The following is a 25640-nucleotide window of genomic DNA, read 5'->3' as shown; positions in this document are numbered from 1 at the left end:
TGGCTGTAAACCGCCCTGAGTCCCTAGGGAGATAGGGCGGTATAAAAGTACGAACAAATAAATAAATAAATAAATAAATAAATAAACTTCTGGAGGCAAGTTGTTCCACTGATTTAATTAATCTGGCAAGAATTTTCTCCTCAGTTCTAGGTTGGTTCTCTCCTTGATTAGTTTACACAATTATTTAAATAGTATTAAACCAGTGGAATAAACCTGCTTATTAAAGTAGAACGGATAGACCCTGGGCTACTATACTGTTCATTAGATATTGCACATTCAACCATTGAACAATTTTACCATGTTCTGACAAAACCTTCCAGTTTTGAGATTTCTAAAGTCACTTTTTCCAAATTTCTTTTATTCCTCAAATATGAGAAAATAACACATTTTCAGACTGACCCACCCCAAATGAATGGATACATGAGAAAGTTAAGAGGCATGGTAATTATCCATTCCAATGTACGTTTAAGACATTTCTCAACCGGCACTATTCTGCAGCTATGGTTCTTAGAGAGCAGATAAATTGCTTTTTGACAATGAACTGCAGCTACAGTGAAGAAAATCAAGCACGGCTAATACGTAAACAGCTATGTCATTACTAGCCAGATGGCAAAGCCAAGTCTTCAGGCCTTTATAGCAGGCCATCAAGGCCGGGGCCAGACAAACCTTGGGGGAATGATGTTCCATATGGTGGATGCAGCAGCAGAAAAGGCCCTCTTTCGGGAGCCCACCAGACAAAACTCTCTAATGGACCTGCAACTAGTCTCTTCTGCCAAAACCATTCCGGATGGTAGATGCCACTGGGAAGAGTAGGGGTCCCTCAAATGTATAATTCAAAGATGGGGAGAGGAAAAGAATGATTCCTATTTGAAAATATAATACACAATATTCTACATAATCCACAGTATAGGAAGAGTGGCTCAGAGGCTAAGATGCTGAGCTTGTCGATTGAAAGATCGGCAGTTCAGTGGTTTGAATCCCTAATGCCGCCTAATGGAGTAAGCTCCCGTTACTTGTCCCAGCTTCTGCCAACCTAGCAGTTCGAAAGCACGTAAAAAATGCAAGTAGAAAAATAGGGACCACCTTTGGTGGGAAGGTAACAGTGTTCCATGTGCTTTTGGCATTTAATCATGCCAGCCACATGACCATGGAGACATCTTTGGACAGTGCTGGCTCTTCGGCTTTGAAACGGAGATGAGCACCGCCCCCTAGAGTCAGGAACATCTATCACATATGTGCGAGGGGAACCTTAACCTTTACCTTATAGGATTCCGCACCAAATCTGAAGACAAAGCACCTGCCTAGAATAAATATTGTGCTCTATACTAAATCACATTAGTTGTTTCTTGCTTAGGCACTTGGCAATAATTTGAATCATCCAGGAGGTGGGGAATAGTATTTGGAGAAGTAAACTCACTCATGATTTCTAAAAACCCTCTCTAATTAGTAGACAATTTTTCCACTAAATGATAATCTGTTACATAAGCATTGTTTCTAAAAATTTTAATGTAAATAACAAAAGTTGAATTTTTTTTAAAAAAATCTAAAAGTACAGGTGGTCCTTGACTTATTGAGACCAACATTTCTGTTGCTGAGACATTTATTAAGTGAATTTAGCCCCATTTTATGACTTTCCTTGCCACAGTTATTAAGTGAATCACTGCAGTTGTTAAATTAGTGATACTGCTATTAAGTATATCTGGCTTCCCCATTGACTGTGCTTGTCAGAAGGTCACAAAAGGTGATCACATGATCCTGGGATACTGCAACCATCATAAATATGAATCAGTTGCCAAGAATACGAATTTTGATCACATGACCATAGGGATGCTGCAGCAGTCGTAAGTGTGAAAACTGATCATAAGTCTCTTTTTTTCAATGCTGTTGTAAACAGTCACTAAATGAATTGTTGTAAATCAAGGACTACCTGTACCTTAATCTAAAGAAAATACTCATGGTTATTCCAAGCTTTCTTCATTACAGAGACATTATTTTAGCCAGGGCAACTAGGAGCTATGTTGTTATTGCTATAATCTAAAGAATTTATTAAGAGTTTCTCAAAATCTTTGCCTCAGAATAAATGATGTCAATTAATAAGTTTAAACAATTCTTTCTTGTCTCTATGCTGCTCTGCCACAAATTATGACATGGCCCTCTCCCAGTATTGTTAAACTTCAAATTCTCAATATAGTCAGCAATGATTATATTTGGGATTGCTGAAAACTGCCATTCAATTATATCTGGAGGACAAGAGGTTCCTCACATCTATAGTTGAATACCCAGAATTTTCTGTGAGCATACAGGGGATTTGCAGAGATTAGATTTAATCAACATTTACTTCCCTCCCAAATTTCTAAACACATACATCTGACATTAATTCCGAAGCCTTAATGGAATTTTACATATCAAAGTCATTACAGCATTACACTGAATTTTTAAACAAGATATAATGAACTATATGTTTGTTTATATATGCTAGTATATAAATATGCTAGAGGCTAATTAGTCTAAGCTTTCCTCTTGCATAATTATCAAGCCTGTTTAATTTTATGATTCTCTTTCTGCCCAAGAAGTCCTTCCAATCAATGTACCCTCCTCGTCTTTCAACTGTCCACTGTAGTTACCATTGGAAAACTTTTAATAAAATAATCTTTATCACAAAGATGTCAAATAACTTTAAAACTTTGTAACTCTCATGTGTAAGAAATATACTGAATTCTCAACCATCAATAATTACCATAGACTCTTATGGCTCTGACAATGAATTAAAATGCTCAGCGACAGCCTTAATTCTCAGTCTGTTTCCTATGAAAGGTAATCAAATTATTGCCCAGGAAAAAGTTATGTACTTTCTTAAATACCAAAAATGTATAGTTCACTCAAACTGAAAAAACAATGTAAGATCAATTTACCAGATCTTGATGCAACAAACTTCTCAAGCACTTGACTATGTTTCTGCTGTGATTTACATCTTTTGCATTATACTATTACATAAGTCAGTTTATTTGCAGGAGAGCATCATTATGCAGATGACATCCTCATAGGAACAATGTAGGGGGTCATTTTAGGCAAATAAACTACAATCCCTACTTCACCCAAAAAAAAAGCATCTGTGATGGATGGCTGCCCCCAATTTACGTCTCAGCGCTTCTAGTAAAAAGGGGCTTACTATCTTCTTTAGAATCTTCTCAGGTACCAATATCAAGCTGACTAGTCCACTGTGAGTTCTGTGGTGCTCTGTGAGTTTGGTGGTGGTGGTGGTGGTTTGCAGACATTTCATTACCAAACAAGGTAACAACATCAGTCCTAATCCTCATAACCGTCTTTCTGCTCTTCAGAGGTATCATCTTCTTCCAGTTATCTCTAGAATTCTCAATGATAATGCACACATTCCTTCAATGCCCAGGATGCAATTCATCTGATTTTGAACATTCAAACTCATTCAAAATAAATGGATATTCTGTGTTTCTACTGATAACAATATTTAATCCTACCCTTTCATCCTGCTCTTTACAACTGCTGCATTGCAATCGTAAGAGTCATCCCACCAGACCTCAAGTATATTGATTGCATTATATTTGCCTTCTTGCACTAAGAGTTCAGCTTACCTGATTTCTCACACTATGCGTAGTAGTCATGTCAGCAGCAAAAGCCATGAGCTTTGCAAGCCTATGTCCTTTTGGATTTTTCACTGAGTAGTTTAATAGGCTCCATAATAGGCAAGAAAAGTCATAAAATGGGGCAAATCTCACTTAAAGGGTTTCTCACTTAACATGAATTCTGAGCTCAATTGTGGTCGTAAGTCGAGGACTACCTTTATTTTCTTTTTTCTTCCCATTTCCAGTCCTATTCCATGCTGTGGATGGACAGATTAAAACATCCCATAAAGGCCCCAGCTCCATTTTTTTATGTTTGGATATAAGGATATCTGGTCTTGGCAATAATTTTATGCGGGCCAACCAAATTGGCTGTCAGCGCACTTAATATATCTCAGAAAGTAATCTGTTACATCCCTGATCCCTGATCCTGGCAAACATCATATTTTACAAAGTGGATGGATCTGGTTGGTATACTTATTTCAGTTCCTCATTATACTGGTTTGCCCTCCCTTCAATGTCTTTATTGTATAGTATACATCTATTCTCTCAATTCATGATAGTGAATTTCATGTTAAGTTTTTATCCCACCCTAAACTCTTAAAGAAACGATAGCACATAGTTAACATTAACTGGTAAAAACCCAATTTCAGATTAGTTGTTAAGGATTTTGCAATATTCTCTAATGCATTTTTGCCAATCACCTGTAGCATTTGATCAACAAAGAAACGGCTTTTAAAAATCTAAACATATCCCTCTTTATTACAAAAAGTACAAATTTATGTTTTTTTTAAAAAAAATGTTTAAATGCTACTCATTGTAATTCCAGTAAGATGCTATTTTGTGAATAGTAAAAAAAAAGTTCAAAAGCATCCTACAACTGTTTTATCAAAAAACAGCAAATTAAATTTGACATATCTAAGTATGTGATGTATGTAATGTTAATAACAACCTTGCTCTGATAAGGCATGCCTCATTTGCTTTAAAGCTAGGCAATTACTAGTTTTAGTAGTGGTGAGTCACTTGAGAGATGAGCAAGCTGTTTGATAAATACATATTAACTCTTGAATGATTTAAAAGTTATTTTATACTTCATTTTCCTCTTCTGATTTTTTATTAGCAGGCAAGGAAGTAAAACAAAGGAATCAGTATAATAAGTTTTAACATTGTATGGACTTCAAAGCTCTTTAATTTTACTCTGTATTTTATATATTGTACTCCTCACAAACAGTCAAGTCTCGGACTGCCATCGCTGTCCTTCTTTTGTTATTGATTTGTGTATAAGCAAGGTTTCATTAGCACTGCACTTCGTTCATTTATCGCTCATCTTCATCTACCGGTACTTTATTATCTGGAGGAACTGAACATACAGAATAATTGGAGCACAATCATAACTGAAATAATCATCTTAAATCCTGAACTTTAGTTATTCCAATATTAAGGATTGGAATACGCTTGTCATTTCATGCTTTATGCCAAGAAATCCAATTGGTTCTCTCTGTGGTTGATGCTTTGATAAGAATGGGGAAGAAGAGTGAATGACTACAAGAACATGGGAAACAAGAAAAAGTTGCCTAAATGCTTACTGGAAATTTTAACTTTGGAATCCTCCCAGTTAAAAAGGTTCATCACCTGACTCTCCAAGCAATCTTTCTGGTAATGTATTGCACCTACTGAAATTATTATTTAAAATTTCCCAAGACTCTAGTCTTATTTATATTTGTGTCTTTGTTCATTTATTCAATTTACTGACTAACTACTCAACTAATATGTAAAACATTCCATTACAGAGAATTCAGATTGCTTTGAAATTGGTCCAATGTTAAATATATGCATTTCAAGATTGGACCAATTCCAAAACATTCAAACTGATCAATTCCAGAACTGGGATCCTCTATATCAGGGGTCTCCACCCTTGGCCACTTTAAGCTGGGAGGACTTCAACTCCCGGAATTTCCCAGCCAGCAAAGCAAAGAATTCTGGGGGTTGAAGTCCTCCAGGCTTAAAGTGGCCAAAGTTGGAGACCCCTGCTCTGTATTGCTTGGTATATTTTCTGGCTTCAGAATTTAAAGACAGTCAAGTCTAGCTAGTCCTAGGATGGAAGACCTCCAGGGCCTTACAACCTCCAAGATCTTAGGCTGTACAAAAAAGCTGGGAAACAAAAAACCCTTTCCTAAAAGGTGACAGTGGCAGTGTTTATACACTGTTGTCCAGAAAACCACTTTATCTTATAGTTAATACATCACTGTGACACTATTTCCAGCACTGTGTAGAAACAAAAAACAAATTAAGATTTGGAATGTCTGTGCAACCAATTATTACTTCTGTGTTCACTGTGTGGATCAACATTGGCTTAACATTATAGGGTATTAGTTTTCAACCTTTTCTTCACCATGGAACCCCTTTAAATACCTTTTGTGGCCATGGACCAACAAGGTTTAAGTTAAGAATTAAATACCCCGTTTCCCCGAAAATAAGACCTAACCAGAAAATAAGCCCTAATATGTCTTTTAGAGCAAAAATTAATATAAGACCGGGTCTTATTTTTGGGAAAACACATTAACAACATTTCTTCAAGCCTCTGCGGACCCCCTGTGATGACATTGCAGCCCTCCAGGGGGCTGCAAACCACAGGTTGAGAAGCGCTGTTATAGGGCAGTGATGGTGAACCTGTGGCACTGTGCGAGCCGTCACCACCTGCTCTTCCGGGTTCTGGCACGCATCTTCACATGAAAACCAGCTCTCCTGCATGCATGGACAGACTGGACCCCGGGAGAGAGCAGGTGGCCGGTGCCTATGTGCATGCCAGATAGCTGGTCTTCACACAAAAACCAGCAGCAGCTCCAAAAACGAATTTTAAATCTCCCGTCTGCCCCTCTTCCTGCGTCGCCGGATTCTTCTGGACCTCTGACTCAGGGGTAAAGAAAGCACCCAAATTGCAGTCTTTCTCTTGGCGCAGTCACATAATCCTCCAGGTCAAACCCAACAGCCGCGACGTTCCCACTTAACAGGCAAGGTCTGAACAAAGAAACCAGAAGCAGGGTGGTGGGAAGAAGCGGCCCAATTTCTATAACCCGCTGGAAACAGCACCAGATTCCCACAACTACAAACGGATCCCGTGAGCCAGAAAGAGTGCATTTTGCGAGCTTGCAGTGATCGGCTTCCAAGAGCCACTTGACTCCATGGCGCAACTGCTTCTCTTGCCTTGTTACAGATACACACAAACACAAACATAATCCCAGTCTGCCGGAGAGCCTGACCCGAGCCAACTCGGCCCGAGACCCGCGTTCGATTGCCGGCCTCGAGAAGGCACCCGCCCACTGCGCCTCTTTGAAGCCAGTTTTCTGCTTGCTCACATCCACGTGGCTTTGTCAGGGAGAGAGCACTATATTAGGGCAAGCAGGTTGGCAGGCGATCCGGCGCACTCGCAGGGAGGAAGCAACGGCGCCGTGCCGGTGCCACCCAGAGCCAAAAAGGAGGTCCCCACAGCTGGCTTGGACCCGCGAGCAATGGCTGAGGCGGCAGCCACTTCAGAAAGACACAGGCAGAGGCAGGTAAGCTGCCTGGAGACAGACACGGTGAGCAAGCAGGCTTGCCTGCCTCCTTGGCAGCATAGCTTTCCCCAGAGTTCTGCTTCTCAGCAAGGAGCTTCCCCGCTCAGGAAGGCATGGGCTGAAGGGCAAAGGGGCGTGAATGTGGGCTCTCTGGGGAGGTGACTGGGTATTGCACCGCCTCAGCCGGGCTGCCCTTTCCCAGGCAGGGTTCCCTCAGGGGCAGAGGAGAGCCATGGCTCTGTGGCGAAGTGGGAGCCAGTACTGGAGATAGCCCGGTCTGGAGAGGGAGTCTCTGTGGCAGGCAAAGGGGGCAGATAGGGAACGCCCTGGTTGGTGAAGAAGGCGTCATGGGAAAAGGCAGCCTCAAGGGGGCCAGAGGGAAGCGCGGACACGGCTCTCTTGCTTTTAGTGGCTGGACCGCTGAACATGTGGAGGCCATTTGGCCGACCTGAGAAGAACTGCTACTGGCGAAGCTGCGCCAACTTTCTTTTTCCTGTGCCTTTTCCAGGAAGCTGGCGAGAGGAGGAGGGAGACAGACAGGGGAGATTTAAAGTTCCTCTTCGGAGCTGCTGCTGCTGGTTTTCGCACGAAGACCAGCTGTCAAGACCAGCATGTGCACTGGCCACCTGCTCTCTTCCGGTTTCCGGTGCTGCGCCCCAACATGTTCCGATTTTGTCACTCAGTACCAAAAAGGTTCGCCATCACTATTATATGGGATATCTGTATAACTAACTGGCAGCAATTCCCCGTATACAGTCATGAACATTTATTATTTGTTTCGAAGACATTTTATAAAGATTGCAGGTTCCACTTCAAAGTGTTTTCTTAAAAAGATTCCATGCAGTAGAACACCACTTCCAAGGTTGGCCTTTATTTATATCATGACATTAATATATCTCTGCAGGTATCCCATGTTGTAGTATAGACTCTTCTATCTAAATTACACGCATTTACTGGTTTATTTTCTGGTACTTTTGATTGTTGTCTCATCTGCATATTTGCTATTCTTTAAATTGCCAGGAAACGATCTGAAAATCCATAATGCAGCAACCTTCCTGAAGCTAAGATCTTGGGTCTTGTCAGTGAATGTTACAATTTTACATGTTACAATCCCAGACAGCATTACATGTAAGTCCTCAACTTACAACCATTGTTAGGCAAGTTACAATGGCATTGAAAACGGTGATTTATGACAAATCCTCACACATATGACCCTCACAGTATCCAGGGGTTACACGATCACCCTCTACAACCTCCCCAACTAAAAAAGCCAAACGGGGGGACTTGACTGGGATACTGGCACAATAGTATTTAAAGCAATAAAACCCAAGATCATAAAAGCAGAAAAATATAGTAAAAAATAAAAAAGATCACGTGAACAAATACAAATGATTAAAAACTCACTGTAAAGAACTGCCTGTTGGCAAGCAACATGCAACCATGCTTTCATGTATCTTACTATAGCATTATTCCATTGTATCTTTCAAAATGAAAACATAAAACATGAGTATTTAGGACAACTGATACAATGAAATTTATTTCTATGTATGCATGCTCAGAATTGTGCTGTAGACAGTTAATAGTTCCTAAAAACTCAGTAATTATGTATAAATGCTACAGATGTATATTAATAAAAGAATGGGCTGAAACTAAGTATTTATTTAAAAAAAACTACTGTTGCATGTAGATTTGTCAATTGCAGCTCCTATTTGGATCTTGGATTCTAAGCTTTGAAAAAACAGCTGTGTTTACTCACATGAATGTAACAGCTGAAGTCTCTCTTCACCCCTTCTATCCATTTTCTTCAACATGCTTAAAAAAGCATAATTTCTAGAGTAATGTCTAGTTAAAATCTCTACCTAATTAACTGATTCACATTAATCAAATGGGAATCAGTTCTGGAACAGTGACTTTTACTAAAATTATTCATAATTAGAAGGAGTATAGTTAGTCCTCAACTTATAACAGTTCATTTAGAGACCATTCAAAGTTACATGACACTTAGAAAAGTGACTTATGACCGTTTTTCACACTTACAACCTTTGCAGCATCCCTATGGTCATATGATCAAAATTCAGAGGCTTGGCAACTGGTTCATATTTATGACAATCGGATTACCAGTTTAACAACTGCGGCAATTCATTTTTCAACTGTGGCAAGAAAGGTCACAAAATGGGGCAAAACTCACTTAACAAATGTCTCACTTAACAAAAGAAATAGTGGGGATGGTCCGGAGGACTACCTGTATTCTTTATCTAACTATAATAAAGATTAAGAGTGACCAGAAGGACAGAAAAGCAAGAGATCAACAATGGGGTTTATTCACTTTTTTTTAAAGAATCATTTTCCCTAATACAGTATAGAAAAGGGAAAATGTTGAGGTTTTGGTGTTTTATATACAGTTTTGTCACTTTACTAGCTCTGTCTTCTTCTTTGTTTTATTACATTAATAATTACACAAATTGAAACCAGGCAAATGTTTTGGAGATCAGAAATGTAAGTTTACTTTTTTTTAAAAAATGTGGAAATTTTTTGGAAAATTGAAATTTATACAATATTCACTTTTACATCATTGTAAAGCCATATTGTTTCTTTAATAAAATTTTCCTTATATAACTGGGTTGAGCTTTACGGCAGATAAAACTGTAAAGAATAATACAGATTTGTAGACTGAATTTGCTTTAAAATGTTAATATTTATGAAAAATAAAGTTACAAGCTATTAAAGCTTAAGGAACGCACACACACAGATGTATTTTTTGCAAACATGTGGAGGCAACTAATTCATTTGAACTCAGAAAAAACACATTACAGCAAAACAAAAAAGATATTATTTAGGGTTACAACTGTATCAAGCAGATACTAAAAAGCATAAATTTTCAGGAAAATTTGAACCACCTGAAATGCTGTAATTAACAGCTCCTGAATTTGAAATACTGCCCATCAGCAATCTGTACTTCCTCTAATCCTTATCATATCATGTAAGGTTGCCTACATTTATAAAGCTTCTGATTTTCACTTAATTTATTTTACATTTTCAAATACAGACTTTGTGTCAAATCTCAATAATTTAACATGAATTAAAAAGGAAATAATGGGAAATATTTCAGAATTCATTTTTCCAATTGCTTAGAAAATAGTGTAAAAGCCTCTTGAATTTTTTAAAACTATAATTGAACTATATTTCCCATAATCACTAACATAGCCAGTGAAAAAGATGTTTTTAAAGATTACGGATAAGAGTCTCTACCTAATTCAAGGTCATCAATAACACCAGATAGATTTGCAGAGGCTATAAGGCATTATTCTTTCATTCAGGTTTCTTGTACAAAATGAGCTAAATGATATTCCCTTCAAGCAAGTAATGTATACATTGCATCTATTTATAGCATTTATAGGCCACTTTAAAAAGACTCTAAGTCATCCACATAAGAGCAATATGGTAACATAAAAGAGCAATTATTTCTAACGATATTAAGTAATCAGACACGAAGTATCTTCGTAGAAGAAGTCATAATCCCTGGGGACCCTCTGAACAAGCCAAGTTTTAGCAAGCTTTTGAAAGGTGGTTAGGGAGTGACCCTTCCTTGTGTGGGGGGGGGAGATTGTTCCAAATAAGGGGAACTCCCTCCCCCCAAAATGAACCTTTTTGAATCACATCCCCAAACAGTCAGAAACCTTCAGCAAATATTCTCTATTCGCTCAGACTGGATACTTAGAGACGGAGATGGAAAAGGCACGCCTGGAGATACCCAGGCCCTGAGCCATATAAGAATTTATAGGGACAGCCCGCATTTTTATTTGCACTTGGGAACACAAAGGTAGCCAAAGCAGCTCCCATGGCAACGGGATGTACGTGGCTGTAATTAGCATATGCATACAGGCTACTGCAGTTTTCACCAGTTGAACTTTATGGGTGGTCTCCAAGGAGGGCTCATATAACTAAATTACAGTAATCCAAACATCAGATGACAAGGCACAAGAGACGGTCAGGAGTGCCTCCTGTTTCCATAAGGTTGCAACAGATACATCAGTCTAAATTGGTAAAAGCCCTCCCGGCCATAGCCCGCCCCACCCGCCTGCTTTTTCAGCCTGAATAATGAGCCCAGGACAACTTCTAACCTTACATTCCATCAAACGTCAAAATTGGTATAATTTCAGAATCACCAGATTTCTGGATTTCTGGTAATCCAGTTCCTGCCCTGTTGTTAGCCACGGCTGGCCCTGGACAATGTTATGTATTTGGGAAATGATGCCCTTCTACAATAGGTAAAGGTAAAGGTAAAGGTTCCCCTCGCACATATGTGCTAGTCATTCCCGACTCTGGGGGTGGTGCTCATCTCCGTTTCAAAGCCAAGGGCCAGCGCTGTCTGAAGACATCTCCGTGGTCATGTGGCCAGAATGACTAAACGCAAAAGCGCACGGAATGCTGTTGTCTTCCCACCAAAGGTGGTCCCTATTTTTCCACTTGCATTTTTTATGTGCTTTCGAACTGCAGAAGCTGGGACAAGTCACGGGAGCTCATCCCGTTACGCGGCACTAGGGATTCGAACCGCTGAACTGCCGACTTTTCAATCGACAAGTTCAGCGTTTTAGCCACTAAGTCACCCCATCCCTCTCCTTCTACAATAATCAGAACCTAATTCAAGTATTGTCTTCATTTCTGGGCAACATGCTTTACAGCAATTATCCCCAAACTGCCCCCCCTCCCCAGTCCACGGACCGGCACCAGGCCGTAGCATGCCGCCAACAGGGCTGCGCAAACAAGCGAAACCCCATCGGCAGGATGCAGGCAGGACACAAAACCACACCCCCTCCAGTTCCTGGAAAAACCCATCTCCACAGAACCAATACCTGATGCCCAAAAGGTTGGGAGGGCCACTGCTTTAGAGGATGATTCAGGTAATCTGGGATAAATTTGTAGAAGGCCAACAAAGATGTTAGAAAGACAGAAATTAATCACAGTGGGGTTGATTACCCAGAGTGATGGTAGGTGGTCTTTCATTGCATGAGTTCAAACAGCAGTTGAATGGCCACCTACTGTAAATCTGGTTTTCGGTACAGAAAGAGGGCTCGTGATTGACGATCTATATAGATCTATAGATAGATCTATAGATGCTTCCAAATCTATGATTTTATGAGACTCCAGACAGTGTCTTCATTCCCATTTGATGCAGAAAATAGGAAAAGCCCCGTCAATCTTGGATTGTGATGGAAAATCATTATCAATGCAGGATAGTATTCCAGTTGTATTTTAAGGCAAAATTCAATAATCCTTTGTTTTTAATATAAAAGTAATATTGCTACAAATTAAACACTTCTTTAAAAAATATTTGTAGTTTTTCCCTCCAAAGTAGCATTTTCTCAGCTGAAACAGCAACTCTATAAAACAATAGGAATATCAAAGGGGTGGGGAGGGATGGTGAGTTAACCAATATTTACCAAGTTCTCCATTTAAGATATGGTTTTTAATATAGGTATTTCTCAATTTATGACCACAACTGGATCCAGAATTTCCATTGCTAAGCAAGACTCTTAAGTGAGTGACCTCCAATTTTATAACCATTTAAGTGAATCACATGGTTTTTAAGTGAATCCAGCTTCCCCCATTGACTTGCTTCAGTTAGAAGCCAGCTGGGAAGGTTGCAAATGGCAATCACATAGTTTTGGCCTGCAGCCATTGTGAATACATGCCAGTTGCCAAGCACCAAAATTCTGATCATGTGAGCTTGGGGATCCTGCAGAGTCATAAATGCAATTTTTTTTCAATGCCAGTGTAACTTCAAACAGTCACTAAACAGATGGCTGTAAGTCAAGGACCATTTGTAACTGGAAAAGATTTGTTTTTAATTGGTTGCTATCTAAAGAGAATTGCCATCTCTTTGTCCTCACCTAATGGTTACAAAAAAAACCTTCCCTTTGTACCAGTAATAAAGAAAACCAGCATGATGCAGTTGTTTTTAGCTGCTGGATTAGGAGTGTGGGAACCCATCTATGGGTATGTGACCTTGAGCCAGTTACAATTTCTGTAACCAGAAGGTTGTGTGGAAGAATAGGAAGGAGGACTATGTCCTCTATCATGAGCGCCTAAAAGAAAGGTGGAATATAAATTTAATAAATTTTGCAAACATTTTGCATAGAAATCAAGAAGAATCTCTTTGATTTCCTTTATCACAATGGAAGCCACTGTGTTTTTAAGTCCAATATACTAACAATATAGCTATAAAATTACATAGATAGAAGGCCTCCATTGAAGAAAGATTATCTACTGTATATATACACATTTCTAATCCATTTTATATAGATCACAAGCCTCGATGTATATACATAACAGTACCTAATGTTCGTGATGCTAGGATTTTCTCTTGATTCATTGAGGAAGGAAGATTAACACTCCCTTTTAAGTCTGCTAGCAAGTCCCATAATTCATGACTACTACATAGCTCACTCATCTGGATCAACTGAATTAATGGGATTGGCTATAAAATAATAAAATGTCTTGCTTTGGAGAATATAAGCCATCAGGCTGGTTGCCCTGGAGCAGCCTTCTTGCACCGTGTGAGTTGCAATGCCCAATAACCCAGCCCATATATACAAAGCACGTACAAGTTGAAATAAAAAGAAGTATTGCCCAGCACATCTGGAAAGAACCAGGTTGAAGAAAGTTGCACTAGAGAGAACTGCAGCATTGTCACCAGAATTATTTTATGAAGTTTGACGTTGTATGAACATCCCTCCATTATAAATTGCAGTTATAGTGTGACCAAAGCTCAAAAAGGCACTGAAGGAAAGGTCTAGCTTCAACAATATTTTTATTTAAAATTTTGCTTAGATCATCATACATACATTTTTAAAAAAAAAAAATGGGCACCATGGTCAATAATCACTCCCGTTTGGACTACTGTAATGGGTTCTACAGGGGCTGCCCTTGAAGAGTATCCAGAAGCTTCAGCTGCTTCAAAACACAGTGACCTGCAGTTTTGAGCAAGCCCAGATTTGTGCAGATGTCACCTCTTTTGTGGGAGTTGCATTGACTATCAATTTGCTTCGGGTGCAATTCAAGATGCTGGTTATCACTTTTGAAGTCCTGAACGGCTTAGGGCCAGTTATTTGAAGGACTGCCTCTCCCCAGTAATGTCTACCCAACCCACAAGAGTGGGAAGGCAGGGCATGTTGTCCCCCCCTCTTAAAGCTTTTCCAGAGAAGTCTGAAGACATGGTTCTAACAGCAGACCTGGGACCTCAGGTTGATATGGAGGGCCAATTAATTGGCTGGTTTGATTGTGTTTCTTACCAGTATGGGGTGTGTGTGCTTTAGATATTTTATACTGGGGTTAAGAACTGGGTCATACAAGCAGAGCACACACACACACCCCCAGTCTCTCTGGGTGTGGTCTCCACGAAACCGGTCCCTGGCACCCAAAAGATCGGGGCCTGTTTTATACCATGGATTTTTAATGTTCTAAGCCATTCAGAATCAGTGTGAGTTGGGTAGCTGTATACATTTGTTTAATAAATATATAAATAAACCCAGGAAAGAAAATGTGATTGCATTAATCACTGATCACCAAGTAGAATTATTTTAATCAGTCTCCTCACATAGGATGTTCAGTTGTGAAGATGGACATGTTTAATAAACACAATCTCTCTCTTCAGGCATTGCGGTTTTTCAAATATTAATAAAATATTTCTATTCATGTTTGTCAAAAGGAACTTTTTTCATTATAAATGCATTTAATACATCTCTATACTGTTCTTCCCACAAGGAACTCGGCATTGCTTTTAATCTTTTGGCAGCTCTATGTGGTAAAGCTGATATACTGTGGTTTAATGAAAACATCAGATTAAATTTAGTTTATATTAACTACAGAGACAGAAATCCATTTGTCAAATTAGAAATAAGCATGATTATCAAGAAACACAGATACATCTTCTTGTGGAGAAATATTTGTATCCAGAAAAGTTGTGAAATGGTAATTTGATGATGCAATTCTATCCCCTATTTTATGCAATAAAAATATATGGACCTGCACCTTCCACCTTCAAGTAATTGATATTGGTTGGCATCTTAGTATGTGCATAGAAATATGCAATAGAGTCAGGGTGGATTTGATTTAAATCAAGTCATTTAAATCACAGTTTAAATCACTACTAAAAAGGCTTGATTGAAATCAACTCAACTGAAATAATTTTTAAAGAGCAACTGTCATCTCCGTCCCGCAGCGGCTCCTCCTCTGACCTACTGTTGACTCACCGACAGTCCCATTCACTTTAAAGGGATGGCTCGTGATGCGGCAGTGACACAACAAGGTGAGGGACGTGAGGGGTAGCAGGTGAGTGGTTGCCCGCTAACAGGCGCTGCCGTGATGGATCTGAAATGACAGGTGCTCTTTAAATGCAAGGTAGTTTATTCTTGCTGCTAGTTAGAATCTATATTATTATTATTATTATTATTATTTGCAAACAAAATGAAGGTTTCTATTTAGCTTTCAGAGTTTGGATTCACTGAATGAGTTTATGAAAAATGTAAATATTGCAGAATATACAGCCTCATGCTAGATAACTAAGCTCCATTTCATGCTGAATAAACTAAATTATTAACGTATCTTAAATAGAAAACTATTAAGATAGATTTTTACTTGAAAAGCATTTGATTAAAATAAATTTGATAAAAATTAAAAATAAATTATTTAAATAAAACAAATCGGATTTAAATTTTTAAAAATCTGATTTTTTTAAAAAAAAATGATTTTTATCTACCCTGAATACAGAATACGTAGAGAATGACCAATCCCTTATCTTTCAATTTAGTAATTAATATAATTTGAACAATTATGCCTATCCTATTCTTTTAATAGACAATACAACATAAATTTCATTACCATACTGTTATTACATGACTAATCTTGGATGAAAACATTCTTTTCTGCTTTTGTTCTCATTAAGTGAAGCTTCATTTTTATTAATAAAGTCTCAGAGACTCCTAGAGAGTATTTATTTTTCCTCTTATATAACATAACGACTGCCTAGGTTAGGCCAACATGAGCTAATCTGGAACCTCACCTTAATTATCAATACTATGCATATTCTACATCACTAGACAGGATAATTTTAGGTTAATAAACAACTTCCAAAATAGAAACTCAAGTCCACCACATTTACCAATGTCCATCTGATTAAAGGACATAATAACCTTGAACTTATTAGAACATTTGTGATATGCAATTTTTTTTTACTTATTTCATAAGAACTTAAGTAGAGTTCCAGTCTGGTAACATACGAGATAAAAGGACATAACCTGACTATTCTATTCTGATATATTATCATTTTTAATTTCTCATTAATCATTCTAGGTTTGAATCTACCACCCCCACTGTAAAATATTAAGTGGCTAATCTGTAAACAGTGTTAGACTAAGGTACTTTTAAAAAGAGAAGTATTTAATAATAGTGAAGATCAAATAAACGTTTTCAGATCTTTCCAGAAGGCAAACATTTTTAATCACAACCTCTCTTACATGTTCTTCTTTTAGGGTTCAGTAGACAATTTTTAACCAATAAATATTGAGTTGTGTGTCTTGGAAGGATATGTATTGAAAACATGATAGGGGTACTAAACTGCAAATAAAAAAATAATTATTAATTGCTTAACAAAAAAGAAGTCATTATTTTTTATCCTGACTTTCATTCAGGAACTCAAGGAAGCCATGAACAGTAATATTTTCAATTTTTCTCATTAACAGCAATACTGTTGTCTTAAGAATTATTGGCTCAAGTCAACCAATGGGTTTTGACAGCTCAGGATGGCCTTATCCTCCCACACCGCACACACCCATGCCTACCTAACACTGACCTACACGACATTTATATATTATATTCCATAATCATTTTCTGAAATACACTTTCATAAAGAATTAGGAGTATTCATACAGAATGTTTGTCATGTCACACTAATTTATATGTGCAGTCTTAGACAGCAATTAAAGGATTGTCTTAAAATGGTAAATAAAGATAAACTGTGAAATGAAGAAATGGGGTACTTCATACAAAATTTGCCTTTTTGTTTTATTCTCTACAAAATCTTGCATCATCTCTCAATTCCCAGATTACAATAGTACAATTTGACTTTCTAGTGGAAAAGCTCCATATAAAATAAGTTAGAAAGCACTACTAGCTGTACCTACGACCTATCTTAGAGCTGCTTCAAAGGAAAAGATGAATCACACAGATTTAGAATAGTTCCCAAGCATCACACATAAATATTTTGATAATAATTAGGATCCATTCTTTCATTAGGGGCAGTGCTCCATACTTGAATATCAGCATATAATTAAGTCATGTGATATCATTTCCACCTAATATCCAAAATAAGGTTATTACAGTAAAGCTAGTTAATCAGGACATCTACAACCTTTGTTCCTTATTTGCCATGTGTCACATCACAAATAATCTACCTATCAGTAAGGACTGGGGGGAGGGGGAGAGAAGAGTTCAACTTTGTGTTTCTCTGAGTGCCTTAGGCCAGTTAAAAGAGAATTAAAAGAGAATCCATGCAAGTAGTCTGCATGAATAGGCATCCATGAAAAAGTATTCAGATGAAATTTATTGTAAAAAAACAATTGTAAAATATCAATTGTAAAAAACTGTAACCTGTGTAACATAAGAGTTAGTATATTTTAAACATCTAATCAGACCAAAACATTTAAAATATGTATCAGTTAAAAATGTCCTAAAACAAAACCAGAGAAAAGACAGAATAACCAATTGTAAAACCATCCACGTATATAGCAAACACAAGCAAAAAACAATACCTGAGCAGAGGGAGGCATAATTAAGGCATATTATGGAGACATCACAGGGATACATACTGTCATCCACATTAAAATCCTTGGCCTTTAAGGGCTATATGGGAGGCTGTACTTCAAAGTAATGTGTGCACCCAGGAAAAAAAACCAATTTAAAAATATTTTTATGGATTTTTCAAAAATCTAAATTGAACTTAACTTTTCTTAAAACCTTATCTAAAATATTAAGAGTTCAAATGTAAAATTATGATTATAACTTCTAAATATAATTTCTTATTTGCTACCATGGAGACCTACCGTTAGTAACTAAACACTCTCTAAAAATGCAAAAGAAAGGAACAGTAAAATTTGTTTATTTATTTTTAAATTTTGTTGGGCACCCATCTTACCACAGGTTAACTTTGGGCAGCTTATTAAAAAGACAAAATTATACAAAACCTATGCAAAATGCAGTACAATTAATACAATTTAATATCTGGTGATGGTTGTTATTGTGTAACAATACACAATACTGCAAAAACATCATCAAATACCTGCAATAAATAAATAAGCTGATTTAGGCCTTAATGATGCCACAAATATGTAGATAATGAATTACTGCAATATGGTGCATACCTTCTGAAAACAAAACCTACAAATAACTTCAAATAAAAGAAAGATATAGACAGCATTCATGTTACATCAAACCAAAATAAACTCTTACTACCATCATTACAAAATCTCTCTGACTAGTGAATAAATTGTGCTTAGAGAGTTAAATCAAATCTACTCTTGACAGAAACTGAGTTTTTTTGTTTACGTAACTTAATTATTTATTTAGTAAATGTAAAAAGCACCAACTTCTTTAACAGCTGTCTTTTCCAATTTAATTTAAATAGTTAATTGAATTACTCTTTAGCATATATTTAATATTTTTTCCTCCCTTCTGCCACATTAAGATTACAAATTGGTAACAACTTTTGGAGATCTCTGGGGGCTGCATCCAAAGCTTTTAAAGGCCACATGGTTGCCTGGCAGCCTGAGGTTGTCTACTGCATAATACAGAAGATAAAAAGTACAATCTAAATATTACATCTAAAGAAAGTGTGTTGGACCAAAGGAAATAATCTATGTGATCAAGTATGGAATATTTGAAATTGTAATACTTTTTTAAAAAATGATTTTCCGTAGCGTTTAATAAATCTCACAATTCCCTTTTTGCTCACCCGTACACACTTTTTTCTTGTCAAGCTCAATAAGGGAGAATACAAATCTCAAGGTCAATGTGCTTTGTTATCTTAGTGTTATCCTGTGGTGTGGGGCATCCTAGTAAACAACTCCCCCACCCCACAAGCCATTGCTTAGTAAATATTCCACAACAGATTTTACAACTTACTTACCGATCAATGATACTCTGTATTGATAAGAATCAAATTATTTGGCTTTTTCTAATATAATCTATGTATTTTCACCCTTAAGAACTGAATTTTCCATGACAAAGATTGAATTTCAATTAAAAAATACACCATCCTTCATTAGGCAAGTATAAGGAAAAACGAAATATTATGTTTACCATTCCACTGCCCACACCCTTTATCCTGCATTTGGCCATGCTCTTCTAAATTGTGTGAAGCACTAACAACCAGCACCTAAAATTACTATCTCATGACTACACTCCATTCAGTCATGAGAGACGAGGCATAGCTGCAGTTCTGAAACCTGCCTACTAGCATGTGTGAATCAATGAAAGTACAAACAGACAATATGGAAATATGACACATTCTTTATGTAAATAACATTTTGATCTTTAATTTCATACTGAATTATTTAACATCAGGTGAACAAGTGAAGAAAAATAAAATAATCCAGGCCAATTTTGAGAAGGATGGTCAGACAATATCCCTTCTTTCTAACAGTGGCCGGTCACTTTAATGCCAGACAAATCAAGATCCACCCTAAAGGAGGGAAAAAAATAAATACAGAATCCTACATTCATCTGATTTCTGCATCACTAGACTCCTCCCTAAAGAACAGACTTCATTGTTACTGCAATTACTATTCCCTCCACCGGGCAAAAACACAAGCAGAAGGGGGAACGCTATGAAAGGGTATCTAGCTGTGTTTCACAGCTTCTGCCTTACTCCACCCAGTTTCTCCTTCGCTCAAAGGCTGTACTCGCCCTCCACAAACACAATCCAACCGAACAAGAGCAACAAAAACATTCCTGACAAACTAGCTTTCTGATGAAAAAGCCACGGTTAAAAATGTTTTCTTTGTTCAGCATCTCAGTTATTGCAAGAATATTCTGAACCACTTTGAGTATAACTGGGTATCTTTCTCTTGACAATTTAATTATGTACATTTAGTAATAAATCTGAAAATGGAGATCAATCCCACTTTTCACACACATTACTGTGTGTGCATACCGGTACAACCTACAAATGTATCTCTACAAGGAGATGCCACTTCCACATGTTAAAAAATTTCAGAAAGATGTATACGCAAACAGGTTAGTGTACCAAGAAAATTGCTGTTTGAGCAGTTAAGAGAGGGAAGAAGGGGGATCATAAAATTATACTGATAGATTTTAGTGACCAAGTAGAAAATTAATTGCCAAATAAGTTAAACTGCAACAATCAAATCCTACTGCAGCATTAGCAAGACAAGATTTTTGCTATCAAGGCAAGGCAAGGCAAGGCAAGGCAAGGCAAGGCAAGGCAAGGCAAGGCAAGGCAAGGCAAGGCAAGGCAAGTGCAATAACATTAATATATACATATTTTATAAAAGCTACAGGCCACACCAACTCTTCCCCAGAGGTCAGGAATGAAAGACACCACAGAACGTAATATTTAAAAAGCTCCTTTCTGAACAAGTTCCAAGAAAAAAGATCCTTTACCAATATTATTATCTCCCCTTCCCCTTATAGAATCAAAGCAGGGGTTTGTTTTATTTTTTTAAAAAGAACCACTGAATCTTTAAAATAGTAGCAATAAAACGCTAGCCCCAAACATGTGGAATCTCATCTCCCTATTCTTTATCTTCCACTACATCCTCCTCCCATTTTTGCTGCGGTTCAATCTGAAGCTTTGAGCCACCTCCTATCAATGATTTTTCTCTTGCTCAGTCACTGCAGGGAGACGGATGGGAAAAAGGGCCTCTTGTTGGAAGACCAGATTAGAGCTGTCAGACTGCTCTGTATTTTGAAATCCTCAGGCCCTTTATTACAGCACACCAACACGTTAACCTTTAGCTCTTCTGTTTATTTGCTTAAACAGTTATGCCACCTTGCAAACAATCAATCTCCTCCCATTTTTAAGAAAGGAAGAAGTTAATAAATAAAAACAAGAGGATGGGTGAAAAAGGAATACGGGTACATCCTTTCTTAACCAGACCCCCCTTCTTTATTTGGCTTGTAACAGTCACCTTAGTTTAAACTCCTCAATGTTCATTTATTGCTAAGTCACCATGAGAAAAACCCTACTAGGAAACCCAGACAGCCAAGTAAGAGAGGCGATGGTAAACACACAGAGAAGACCCCTTAAAAATATGGAGCTAAGTACAGTACTGCAGCATGCTGGGTCTATGGGTTGGGAAACAAAGCTAATGGAAACACTGGGCTGAAGAAAAAAATTAACAGACTATGTGGAGGAGGAAAATAAAAAGGCAAGACTAAATTACAGGCTGGCAAAGTATGGAACTGGAGCATTGGGAGTGGAAGATGCAGGAAAAACGGGCTGAGTGACAACGGGTACAGTCGTGATAGATGTGGGTCTGATTATGTGGAGTTTATAAGAATGCTGGAGCAACACATAATACAGATATGTCAAAAACAAATAAAGGGCTACTTGGGAAAGGCTGCATACTAGTTTAAGGAAGCTGGGAATAGCTGACTATAATAGCTGTCTCCGCTGATGCACTAAGGTGCGCTTACTGTGCTAGGAATTAAAAACGCCAATGCCGGGAAGCAAAAAGGCCTAGAAGCAGAGCAGTGAAATATGATTTCAGAGTGACAAAGCAGTTGCAAGATGAAAAATAAATAAATAAAAAGCACTGGGAACAGATGAAGCAGAAAGGCTGTAGGGATGGAAAACAGAGGATATTGGCAAATTAAGTCCCCAAAGGTAAGCGAGTAAGGGGATTCTGAGAGGAAATAGTGGAAGATGGCCATATCTTATTACTTAATTAGGTAAAGAAAGAAGAGGTGTGTACAGAAGGGGAGGAGAAATGCAGTGAAATAGGATTGTATGTGATATAAATGAGGGACTTGAGGAATGGAAAAGGAAACAAATCACACACAGTATATTTAGGCTGAAGTGGAATTCTGGGTGAATGCAAAACATGTTCCAAGTTACATCAGAATATATGATATAAAATATAAGTCTCTCTCTCTCTCAAACCTTGGAAACCTTTTAAAAGAAAATAATAGCTATCTGTTAAAAGGGTTATATACTAATAGGGACTTCTTAATAAGGACTTCTTCTAAAGTTATAGGTTACCTGTTACCTATAATAAGAACCAAGATAAGGAGAAAGGAGCTGTTGTATTCTGTTACAAAGGATAAGATGTATCCTCACATACACAGAGTATTGTACTGTCTAAAGAAAGGCAGAAATTGAGAGACCCATGTCTTTCTAATAGTCATACTATTAGAAAGTGAGGAAATATTCCTTTTCCAAAAGGTATATAGGAGGCTGATAAGAGATATTTAAATCCCCAGGAGTGACAAGGGACATCTACAATCCTATTCAAAAAGTCAATTGCCTAACTCTCTTTCAAAAAGACAGATAAAATGAAAGAGAAAATAACCTTTATCCCATTACAGACTGAAAAGGGGCACTCTACTAGACACCTATGCATATGGGTCGTGACACTCATCTACACCTTATTGAAAGGCTGATAGATGGAAGCAAGATATAACTCATCCCGTAGAGATGGGGGTCAGTGGTAGAGGAGAGCCAGATGGAATAAAAAATGTGGAAGCTGTTTTGTGTAAAGTAATGCACAGAAAAAGCTTTAAAAAAAAAAGAGCTGCCGTCTACAGTATGAAGGAATGAGGGAAAAATAAAAGGTCTGGTCAATAAAGAGTAGAGAAAGCAAAAATAAATGTGTGAAAAAGGACTGAAGGGAGAAGGAAACAGGCAGGGTAAGACAAATAGGGAAGAGGAGGCTGGAGGATGAAGGGATGGTACATGTAGGATGAATGAAGAGAGAAAGGTGTAAATAAGAGGCTGGGAAAGGGGAAAATGCAGGGGGGGAGAGAAGTCTGTTTAAGACAAAAAGATGTGTGGCAGCACAAGAAGGGGGGGGAACCCCATCCCCACACAAAACCTTAACCCCCCTTTTCCAACCTGCCTTCACCCAGCCACGCTTCTCCTGACTTGCAGAGTCACCCAGAGAAAAAGAGGGAGGCTGGGAAGTGGGCCAATAAGGCCAGAACAAACAGGAGAAGCTGGGGGAGAAAGAAGAAGGGGGGGGGGGAAAGGAGGGGGGGGTTATATGAAATCAGAAGCAAAGAAGAATTGTAGAGCCCATCCGTTGTAGAGCTCCGTTGAAAGAGAAGGAAAGATAAACCAACCCGGGTTTTGTTGGTTTGGTTTGGGTTGTGTTTTTTTTAAGACCCCCCACCCACCCACCCACCCGAGACAAGGAGACTCCCTCGGCCAGGCCGATCGGCAGTTGTTTAGTGCAAAAGCATCCCTTCCTCGCCCAGCAGACCAGCGGGGAACGCGGGGCCGAGGGGAGGCGGCGTGCAAAAAAAAAAAAAGGGGGGGGGAAGGGACGCCCGTCGGCAAATGACAGCAGGGAGAGAAAGGCGAGCCCGACTAAAAAAAGGGGGGGGGAAGGCGCCCCCCCATCACCGAGTGCGCGCGCCCTCCAGTCGCCCCCACCCACCCAATCCCGACACCCCTCCTCCTCCCCGCCGCCGCCACCGAGTCAATGACGGTACCTCCAGGTCGCCGCGATCCGGGGAGGATGGAGCGCAGGCGTGGAGCCGCCGGGTCGGAGGGGGCGTCTGAACCCTCCGCTCCCCCCTCCCTCCCTCTTTCCCCACGCATGGCGGTGAGGGGCAAAAAAAAGGGGGGGTGCCGAGCAGAGCCCCCTCTCCTCCTCCTCCTCCCGCCCCTTTCTTCCCCCCACCCCAACGGGCGCGGCGGCCATTTTGAGAGCGAGCTGGAAAGCAGCGGGCGAGGGAGGAGCGGCCGCCGGGGCCTACCGCCTCAAAGCCCGGGGAGAACCCCGACAGCTTCCTTTCTCACCCACCCACCCCCCACATCATATACCCAACCCGCCGCCGCCCCTCCCTCAAGACTTGAAGCCGGCCTTACCCGAGGAGCCCGCTGGTGGTGATGCTGCTGTTGCCGCCGCCTGCGAGGCCGCTCCCATCCACCGGCTCGGGCTTTGCTGCGTGTGTGGCGAACTGGCGGTTTCGGCCCCTCCCGCGAGGTGAGGAGCAGCGGCGGCTTCGCCCCGGCAGAGGAGGGGTCTCGGGCCCCCCTCCTCGCTCTCTTTTACCGGCTTGTGTGGAGAAAGAAGATGGAGGAGGGGTGGAGCAAAGGCGGCAAGCGGCGGTTTCGTCGAAGGCGGCGGCGGCGATGATGGTGGTGCTGCTGATGATGGTGGTGCTGCTGGCCTTCTTCGTCTTTCTCCTTCTCGCCGCGGTGGCGGCGACAACGACTGGCTTTTCCGCTCCGGCCGTGTCAGTGGCGCCCTGGCCGCCAGGAAGGAAGGAGGGAGGAGCGGCCGCCGGGGCCTACCGCCTCAAAGCCCGGGGAGAACCCCGACAGCTTCCTTTCTCACCCACCCCCCCCCCCCCTCATATACCCAACCCGCCGCCCTCCCTCAAGACTTGAAGCCGGCCTTACCCGAGGAGCCCGCTGGTGGTGATGCTGCTGTTGCCGCCGCCTGCGAGGCCGCTCCCATCCACCGGCTCGGGCTTTGCTGCGTGTGTGGCGAACTGGCGGTTTCGGCCCCTCCCGCGAGGTGAGGAGCAGCGGCGGGTTCGCCCCGGCAGAGGGGGGGGCTCGGGCCCCCCTCCTCGCTCTCTTTTACCGGCTTGTGTGGAGAAAGAAGATGGAGGAGGGGTGGAGCAAAGGCGGCAAGCGGCGGTTTCGTCGAAGGCGGCGGCGGCGATGATGGTGGTGCTGCTGATGATGGTGGTGCTGCTGGCCTTCTTCGTCTTTCTCCTTCTCGCCGCGGTGGCGGCGACAACGACTGGCTTTTCCGCTCCGGCCGTGTCAGTGGCGCCCTGGCCGCCAGGAAGGAAGGAGGGAGGGAGCCGGAGCGAGAAAGGCAAAGGAGGGAGCAGGCTCGGCCCGCTTCAAGCACTGCGCATGTGCGGGGAGGGGAGGGGACGGGAGGCAGGACACCATCTTGGGGAAGCTAAAGCGCCGCGCCTCCCGGCATGCCCTGCGACGGGGAAGGAGCCGGCGGCTTGGCGGACTCCACTCCCGGCAGCCCGCGCGGCCTGTTTCTCTCAGGCGGTCGCTCCCGCTGCTGCGTCTCGGTTGCCCCTTCTCTTCAACCGTCTACAAAATAAAGTAATAGGTGTTTAAACCCAGCGCCACGCATTACCCTTATCTTTTGAAAACTATAGCCTTTATTCACTTTGTTTATATCCTCGAGATACATCGGGACTTCAAATCCCAGAATTCCTAGCTCTAATGCGGCTGTGCTGACGAGTTACAGGAGGGTCGAGTCCGGTACAAGGT

General features: G+C 40.2%; 1 protein-coding gene across 3 annotated transcripts in view; it reads right to left on the bottom strand.

The window, feature by feature from the left end:
• Positions 1–24661, bottom strand: part of PAFAH1B1 (platelet activating factor acetylhydrolase 1b regulatory subunit 1) — a 63519-nt gene extending 38858 nt beyond the window's left edge. For 2 of the 3 annotated variants that reach the window (XM_058164264.1, XM_058164266.1), the window contains exon 1: positions 24258–24661. The gene's annotated coding sequence lies outside the window, so the exon portion shown is untranslated. Of the gene's footprint in view, positions 1–23878; positions 23977–24257 lie in introns of those variants that run through there. The other variant, XM_058164265.1, reaches the window with a different exon arrangement.
• Positions 24662–25640: the final 979 nt, after the last annotated feature.

Source organism: Ahaetulla prasina, chromosome 1 (assembly GCF_028640845.1).
Source record: "Ahaetulla prasina isolate Xishuangbanna chromosome 1, ASM2864084v1, whole genome shotgun sequence".
Classification (NCBI taxonomy): Eukaryota; Metazoa; Chordata; class Lepidosauria; order Squamata; family Colubridae; genus Ahaetulla; species Ahaetulla prasina.
Note: the sequence above shows the minus strand (reverse complement) of the source record. Positions and strands in the feature narration are given on the sequence as shown.